The 9,435-nt window shown below is 36.0% G+C and overlaps 1 non-coding gene across 1 annotated transcript; it reads left to right on the top strand.

Moving 5' to 3' along the window:
• The first annotated feature begins 9,029 nt into the window (after nucleotides 1-9,029).
• Nucleotides 9,030-9,136, top strand: LOC128290739 (small nucleolar RNA R71). The gene has a single exon (XR_008280526.1). It is a non-coding gene; the product is annotated as a small nucleolar RNA R71 (small nucleolar RNA).
• Nucleotides 9,137-9,435: the final 299 nt, after the last annotated feature.

The following is a 9,435-nucleotide window of genomic DNA, read 5'->3' as shown; positions in this document are numbered from 1 at the left end:
GGAACCGATACTCGGTAGCAATTCATATTTATCAAGTAGTAAACATAATTTGCATATTACTCAACATTAACCACAAAGCATAATATTTCACGATTAAAAATCAGCATATCATATAATTAACATTAATAACTTAAAAATAACATTTATGCTTCATTATTTACACATGAACTTACCTTGGTACCAAAATATAAAGATTTTGCAATTTAGTCCACAATCTTTTCTTTTCCTCGATCACGACTTGAATCTCGTTTTTCTTGATCTATAATACCAAATCAATCTTATTTAATACATACATTTACCAAAACAGCATTTGATACGAACTTTAAAAAAAATTACACTTTTGCCCCTAAACTTTTGCATAATTACACTTTTTCCCCTAGGCTCGGGAATTAAACTTTATTCCTTACTCTTATGTTTTATAACATGCTGATCACTTTTCCCTTCTATGGCAACATCAAATTCTCTCTCTAACATATACTTGTGACTATTAGGTATTTTTGCCGATTAAGCCCTTTTACTCGTTTTCACTAAAAATCGAGTAGCACAAGTTGTCTAACATAATTTAAAACCCCATATTCTATCATAAAACATCAAAATACACAAATTTCACCTATGGGTATTTTTCCAAATATAAAACCTAGGTTGAATTATTGCTAGCATAAGCTTAATCGAGCTTCCGGGATTCCAAAAACGTAAAGAACATTAAAAACGGGGCTTGGAATCACTTACTATGGAGCTTGGAAGCTTGAAACAAACCCTAGCTATGGAGAACCCTTGAAATTTCGGCCTAATGAAGAAGATGGACAAAAATTGGCTTTTAATTTTGTTTTTAATTCATTTTAATAACTAAATGACCAAAATACCCTTACTACTAAACTTTCCAAAAATTCCTTCCATGTCCTAATTTTGTCCATGAACTTAAAATTGGTCAAATTGCTATTTAAGACCTCCTCATTAATATTCCAAAACAATTCCACACTAAAAACTTCTAGAATGCAAGTTTTGCAACTTATTCGATTTAGTCCCTATTTTCAATTTAAGCACTTTAGGCATAGAATTTCATCACGAAATTTTCAAACAATCATGCAATCATATCATAAACATCAAAATCATTGTAAAATAATTATTTCTATCTAGGATTTGTGGTCACGAAACCACTATTCCGATTAAGCCCTAATTTAGGATATTACAACTCTCCCCCCTTTTAAGGATTTCGTCCTCGAAAATCTTACCGGTAAACAGGTGTGGTTATTGGTTTCTCATAGTTTCTTCAAGTTCCCATGTAGTCTCTTCTCCCCCATGCTTTTGCCACAACACTTTCACAAGTGCAACACTTTTATTTCTTTGTTGTTTAACTTCTCGAGCTAAAATCTTAATCGGTTCTTCTTCATAAGTCATATCCGGTCGCAGTTCAATTTCAGTCGGTGAAATTATATGTGAAGGATCCGAACGATACCGACGTAACATAGATACGTGAAACACATCATGAATCTTTTCTAATTCGGGTGGTAACGCTAGTCGATATGCTACCGGTCCAACTTTTTCAATTATTTCATACGGTCCAATAAAACGCGGACTTAACTTACCCTTTTATCCAAATCTAAGGACTTTCCTCCATGGAGACACTTTCAAAAATACCTTATCACCAACTTGAAACTCCATTTCCTTTCGTTTCAAATCCGCATAAGATTTCTGTCTATCTGAAGTAGCTTTCAAACAATCTCGAATCACTTTCACCTTTTCTTCGGTTTCTTTTATTAAATCAACTCCATAAATCTGATTTTTCTTGAGTTCAGTCCAATACAATGGCGTCCGACATTTACGACCATATAATGCTTCATAAGGTGCCATCTTCAAACTTGTCTGATAACTATTATTATAAGCAAATTCTAACAATGGTAAATACTTTTCCCAACCACCTTGAAATTCCAATACACAACATCTGGGCATGTCTTCAAGAATCTAAATTACTCTCTCTGATTGTCCATCAGTTTGTGGATGAAAGGCAGTGCTGAAATTTAACTTTGTACCTAATGCTTCTTGCAACTTTTGCCAAAACCGTGAGGTAAACCTCGGATCTCTATCCGAAATGATTGACAAAGGTATCCCATGAAGTCTAACAATCTCTCGGATATACAATTCAGCCAAATTATTAAGAGAATAATCTGTACGTACCAGAATAAAATGAACCCATTTAGTCAGTCTGTCAACTATTGCCCGATGGCATTTTTCTTCCCGAGTTAACGGCAACCCCGATATAAAATCCATAGTAATCCGATCCCATTTCCATTCAGAACCATAATAGCCGGAGTAATCCGAAGGTACTTGGTGTTCAACTTTCACTTGTTGACAAACTAAGCACTTTGATACAAACTCGGAAATAACTCTTTTCATTCCACTCCACCAGTACATTTTCTTCAAGTCATTATACATCTTCGTACTGCCCGGATGAACCGCTAAACAACCATTATGTACTTCATGCAAAATCTTTTGAATCAACTCATCATTTTTCGATACACAAATCTGATTGTTAAACATCAAACAACCATCAGAACCGATTCTGAAATCTGATCCCGTGTCGTTTCACCTTTATTTTCTTTTGGCTAGTAAATCTTGATCATTTTTTGAGCTTCGAAATCTCTTGTAAAACATCGGTCTTGCTCTTAACTTTGCTAGAATCGAACCGTCATCTGAAATTTTCAACGAGTGTTCATAACTCTCAAAGCAAACAACAACTTTTCGCTTAAAGCATCGGCAACCACATTCGCTTTTCCTGGATGATAATCGATAACAAGCTCGTAATCTTTCAATAACTCCAACCATCTTCGCTGTCTCAAATTCAAGTCTTTTTGTGACATCAAGTATTTAAGACTTTTGTGATTGGTATATACTCGGCACATGAAAAACATTGTGAATTTGATCAAGTGGTAAAGCTAACTGATATGCAATCGATCCAATTCTTTCTGTAATCTCATATGGTCTAATGAACCATGGACTCAGTTTTCCTTTACGACCAAACCAGAGAACTTTTGTCCAAGGTGATACTTTCAAGAATACTTTATCACTGACTTGAAATTCTATTTCTTTTCGTTTCATATCAGCATAAGACTTTTGACGATCAAAGGCTACTTTCAAACTGTCTAGAATTACTGTCACTTTTTCCTCAGTCTCTCGGAATAAGTCAACTCCGTGTAACTTTTTCTCACTAGGTTCTATCCAATACAATGGAGTCCTACATTTGCAACCATACAAAGCTTCATACGGTGCCATTTTGATGCTGGACTGATAACTGTTATTGTAAGCAAATTCAATTAAAGGCAAATACCTTTCCCAGTTACCTTTAATCTCAAGTGTACAACATCGAAGCATATCTTCCAAGATTTGTATTACCCGTTCAGATTGACCATCTGTTTGGGGATGAAATGCAGTGTTAAAGTATAACTGAGTACCCAGAGCTTGTTGCAATTTGCTCCAGAATCGAGATGTAAACCAAGTGTCTCTATCTGAAAAAATGGAGATAGGCACTCCATGCAATTTGACAATCTCAAAAACATATAATTCAGCCAATCCATCCAAGGAAAAATCCAAACGTACTAGAATAAACTGTGCACACTTTGCCAACTGATCAACAATTACCCAAATGGCATTGATCGCGTTATTTCATAATAGGTTTTAAATATTTAAAATTACTCGTTCTTAAACTAACTATTATCGCGATGTAGGGAAGTGTACCGATCGAACAGTAGTATAGTTTTAGCAAGACCGGATTGTCAAACCCAAAGGAACTAAAAGTACTAGTAATGACTGTCTTTTTATTACCTAGCCTAAGAATAATGAGGTTTTGTTTTTAACTAACTAATTATCTAAACTAAAAACTCACAGAGAATAGAATTGGGGAATTGCTTTTGGGAAAATCTATTGAATGAAGACAATACCTAAGGAAAAATCCACCTAGACTTTACTTGTTATTCTGGCTCCGAATCGGACGATTTATTCATTCAACTTGTTCCGTAAAGATCCCTAAGTTATATTATTATCCTTATTCAAGACTAATAACATCTAATCCCTAGATTGAATAACCGAGACGTTTCTCTAATTAACACTCTAGGGTTGCATTAACTCGATCTATAGATCACCTTATTAGGTTTCACCCTAATCCAGTAAAATCTTTTCACCCTATGTCTAGGCGCGCAATCAACTCTGCTTAATTATGATAAATGTACTCTTAGATAGGGTCTATTCCTCCTCTGAATAAGAGCTTATCTTGAATCAGTATCTTGGGATATCAAAACAAGAATTAAGAACACATAATTAAGAACAAGTTAAATATTTATCATATAATTCAGAAAATAATAACAAGACTCGTCTTATGTTTCATTCCCCTTAGGTATTTAGGGGATTTAGTTCATAACTAAATAAAAAAACATCTCAGAATAATCAAGAATACAAAACATAAAGAAAACCCAAAACTCCTGAAGGGGAATTAAGGAGAGATCTTCAGTCTTGATGATGAATCCGGCATCTAAGATGAATCAATCAACTTCCTTAGAGTAATTCCTTACTCCTTTTTTTGTGTGTCCTTTTCTCCTTTTCTAGGGTGTATTTATAGGCTTTGGAATGCCTATGAGCCCTCAAAAGTGACCTTTTCCGAATTTGACTTAACTTGTGCTCGGCAGAGACACGCCCATGTGCGATTACTTCAGGCCGTGTTCGAGCTTGTTAGAATGGCACGGGCGTGTGCTATAACCGTGTATGTCGTGCTTCGATTCTGCCATATTGACACGGCCGTGTGAGGAAGTCCAGGCCGTGTTAAGTTCGTACTTTGGCCCGTTTCTCGTTCCTTTCGCTCTCCTATACTCTCCTAAGTATAAAACATGAAATTAAACCATTAGGAGCATTGAATTCACCATTTCTAATGAGAAATCATCCATAAAATGTATTAAACATGGTGTAAAAATATGTATAATTTACGGTTTATCAAATACCCCACACTTAAGCATTTGCTTGTCCTCAAGCAAAATTCTCAACTCATAATCAAAATAAATTCTTCTCAACTTATAATTTCTATGGATAATATCTCAGAATAATCCCTAGGCAATCATACATTGTGAATTCAACTAAAAAAACATAAAAGTTTCAAACATTCCAAGTTGAGTATTTAATCATGCAAACATAAGTGTCTCTCCATATCTAAGTAATTACCTTTGATTCGGAATATCACAGAGTTTCACATCCTCACTAAAGATTCACTTAAATCACTCGAGGTGTTTAAGGACAATAAATGAAGCACTCAATAGTCAATAATGAAAAGTCATTACCATAGGTTTACATGAAAATCAAATCTCCACCACTATAATTTAAGATGATACATCAATCAAAAGGTCTTTAGAGGGTTGTAGTGAGGCTTGGTTAGGGGGTGTGGTCACAAGCTGAAAGAAAGGGTTAGAATCGAGATTGAATTGAAAAATTTCCTAACTAGAAAAAGAGTTAATCTTCACTTGCGTACAATAGAGCTTCTTTTCAGAATATGAAATTACAGATATGTATACATAGTTTTTTTTTTTTTAGAACAAGTTAAAATAATATAGACTAACTATTAAGAACAAAACATAGCTAAGCAATCCATTCAACTCAAATCTCGACAAAAATAGGGATTAATTTAGGGGATTTCAACAATAATGGGTTAAAGGTTAATATTGAGGTTAATACAAGGAATGGCTTGTTAGGCTCTAATGGGTTTACTAAGGGATAATCGTGGAGGTATGCTTCCCATGGCATGAGTGGGTTAATCCTAAGTGCCTTAATCATTTTGATATATCAAATTAAATGGTGTGGTCTCGACATGCATAATCAAGCAAGTTCTAGAATAACAGTTCAATACTGACGCACTCAAAGCAATAATAAAAGTGAGCATGAAAGGATTAATAGATGCTCAAAAGGCTCAAAAATATCACAAAAATTATAGCTTTTTGATGTTTAGACTCGTGAATTCCTATTCAAAGTAATACCTAGACTTGGGGAAACAACCTAATTTTAAATTCTTAAAAATCAACTTATCATGCTTGATTCTCTAATGTCTTAAAGTTTAAACAATCAATGCATAAATCCATATGTTTTAATTCAATATATATCAATCAAAATCATAAATCAATTAAAATTTATCCTTAATATGATATGAAAGCTTTCCAAAAGAACAAGGCAATCATTCAAGGATTTTTCTGATAATGAAATAAATACCCCCCACACTTAAGATGTACATTACCCTCAATGTACAAAGATAGATATTAGAGTATATAAAATTAAGATAGGGAGAAAAGTGAAACTTCCTGTATTAAGAATGGATGATATTCTTGGATTGACAAGATCGAGTATTGGAGATAACTCTGGATGGAAAGTTTTACTCTGAAGGTAAGCCGTTTTTAAAAGGAGAAAAAATGAATCTTAAAAACTTAATGAAAGAAAAATAAAAAAAGATAATTATTCTAATTTTTCAAATGGCACGGCCGGGGCACACGCACGTGTGCGCCATGGCTCGGTCATGTTTTTCACAAATTAAGATGTCGTCACATGGCCTTCTGGTACGCCCATGTGCATAGGCCATGTGGCTATGTGATCATGTTACACGACCGTGTGTGATGTGGTTCGCTTCTCCCACGGTCGTGTAGCTCCACATATGTCCGTGGTATTACGATAGTGTTGTCCATGGGTGCTAGACACGGGCGTGTCGCACGCCCGTGTTTATTTGGCAGATTCGACCATGGCCATGTTGCATGATCGTGGCATTTTATCGCAGCCCATGTTTGGGGAAATCTTCTACCCTGTTTCTGCACGGTCATATCACACGACTGTGTTTCCATCCGTGTTTGTCACACGGCCTTAAGCACGCCCGTGTGATTAGCCGTCTCTCTGTGGAAACAACTATATTCAAGATTTCTATTAAAAACTTAGGAGTTAAATACCAAAATTTAAAGAAATTAATATTGTTAGTGCTCAAGTTGCCTCTCGAGAAGCACTTATTTATAGTCTAAGCTCGACTTACCTCTCCATTGAATGGTCATGGTGGTTTCAGGAGTTTATACTCCTTATTCCTGCTATCAATCTCATCAAAATAAGGTTTTAATCGGGTGTGGTTTACCTTAAAAGTACCGAACTTGGGAGGACTCACCTCCACCGTACCGAGTGGAAAAATACTGAGTATCGTAAGAGGAATTTCCTCATTCGGTATGGTAGTGATAATGTGGGGATATGTGGCATCTAATAAGACCTTATCACCAACCTTAAGTTGATTTGGAGAGGTATCAGGCTCGTTTTGGTGTAGTTTTGGTTTGTTGGGTGTTCTTGGTTTGTGCGTCTGGCATTCATCAAGTTCTTCGATTTGTAATCTTCGATATTCATGAATAGGTCCTCTACTGGTGCTTGAGAATGATTCGTGTGCTTCCTTCAGACTCATTTTCTGCAAAGTAGGTTGTACCATATTGTTAGTTTTAGTAGAATGGTTTAAATGATCACCTTCAATTCTTGATGTGTTGCCAGAATTACGAGCTTGAAAGGTGATTGTTTCATCTCCCACCCGGAGTGTGAGTTCACCTGTACGAACATCAATGATGGTTTTAGTAGTTGCTAAAAAGGGCCTTCCTAGAATTAAGGGAGTGTTGCTATCCTCTTCTATGTCTAGAACAATAAAGTCAACGGGAAATATAAATTTATTGATTTTAACTAGCACATCTTCAATAATACCTCTAGAGAATCTTATAGTTTTATCTGCTAATTGAATGCTCATCCTAGTCTGTTTGGGTTTCCCGAAACCTAGTTGCTTAAACATTTTATAAGGCATGACGTTGATACTAGCCCCTAGATCAACTAATGCATGATTAACATCTAAACTACCAATTAAGCAAGGAACAGTAAAGCTCCTTGGGTCTTTTAGTTTGTTGGGTAGTTTATTTTGGAGAATGGCCGAGCAAACTGCGTTTAGCTCCTCATGCGACGCCTCGTCCAACTTCTGCTTATTTACTAAAAGCTCCTTTAAAAATTTCATTGTGTTTGGCATCTGCGATATAGCTTTAATAAATGGTAAGTTAATATGTAATTTTTTTAATAGTTTAAGGAATTTACCGAATTGTTCATCTGAGCAGTCTTTCCTTGTCGCGTTGGGGTATGGCACACGAGGTTTATATTTAACAGTCACTGGTTTGTTTGTATTTTGATCTACCTCACCTTGACCTTTGCTTACCAGAGTTTCTTGCCTCAGTTCTGGTTCAGGCTCAACGACTCCTTCATCTTGCATATTAATTGCGTTGAGTTGTTCCTTTAGGTTAGGTTCGGTATTACTTGGCAAACTACCTTGTGGTCATTTGGAGATTAGTTTAGAAAGCTGGCCTATCTGAGTTTCGAGCCTTTAGATCGACGCTTTTTGATTTTTAAGTGCTATCTCGGTGTTCTGAAAACAAGTTTCTGACACTAATATAAACATTAAGAGCATCTCTTCAAGGTTTGGCTTCTTTTCCTGTTGGTAGGGTGGTTGTTGGTAGCCTGGAGGATGTTGTGGTCTTTGATATCCTTGACCGCCCCATAAGAAATTGGGGTGGTTCCTCCAACCTGCATTATAAGTGTTACTATATGGATTGTTTTGAGGTCGAGGATTATTACCCATGTAGTTTAATTGCTCGTTTTCCATGTTGTGGCCATAAGGTTGGTATTTCGAATGGTTTGTTCCACCGCTACTTGCTTCGCACTGCATTACTGGTTGAACCTGTGAAGAATTAAGAAAACCATCAATTTTCTTATTCAAAAGTTCTACCTGATTAGAGAGCATGGTGACTGAATCGAAATTATAAACACTGGCTGTTTTCGTTGGCTTTGTCCTCATGACTTGCCACTGATAGTTATTCAGTGACATCTCCTCTATAAACTCATAGGCATCTTCTGGTGTGTTATTATTAATGGTTCTGCCCACCGCTGCGTCAACCATTTGCCGAGTCAAAGGATTTAGACCATTGTGAAATGTTTGTACTTGGAGCCAAAGCGGTAACCCATGGTGAGGGAACCTTCTCAGAAGGTCCTTGTATCTCTCCCATGCATCGTAGAGTGTTTCTAAATTCATCTGCACAAAAGAAAAGATATCATTACGTAATTTAGCCGTGTTAGCCGGCGAAAAATATTTTAGTAAAATTTTTTTGATTATTTGTTCCCAAGTAGTAATTGATCCTCGTGGTAACGAGTTCAACCACTGTTTAGCTTTGTTCCTCAATGAAAAGGGAAACAACCGAAGATGAATGGCATCATCAGAAACGCCATTGATTTTAAATGTATCGCATAGTTCTAAAAAGTTGGCTAAATGAGCATTGGGATCCTCATCCTGCAAACCATCAAACTAAACAAATTGCTGTATCATTTGAATAGTGTTAGGTTTTAATTCAAAAATATTTGCAGCTA

The sequence above is a fragment of the Gossypium arboreum genome, chromosome 3 (assembly GCF_025698485.1).
Source record: "Gossypium arboreum isolate Shixiya-1 chromosome 3, ASM2569848v2, whole genome shotgun sequence".
NCBI lineage: Eukaryota > Viridiplantae > Streptophyta > Magnoliopsida > Malvales > Malvaceae > Gossypium > Gossypium arboreum.
This window is presented reverse-complemented; position numbering and strand designations above follow the sequence as displayed.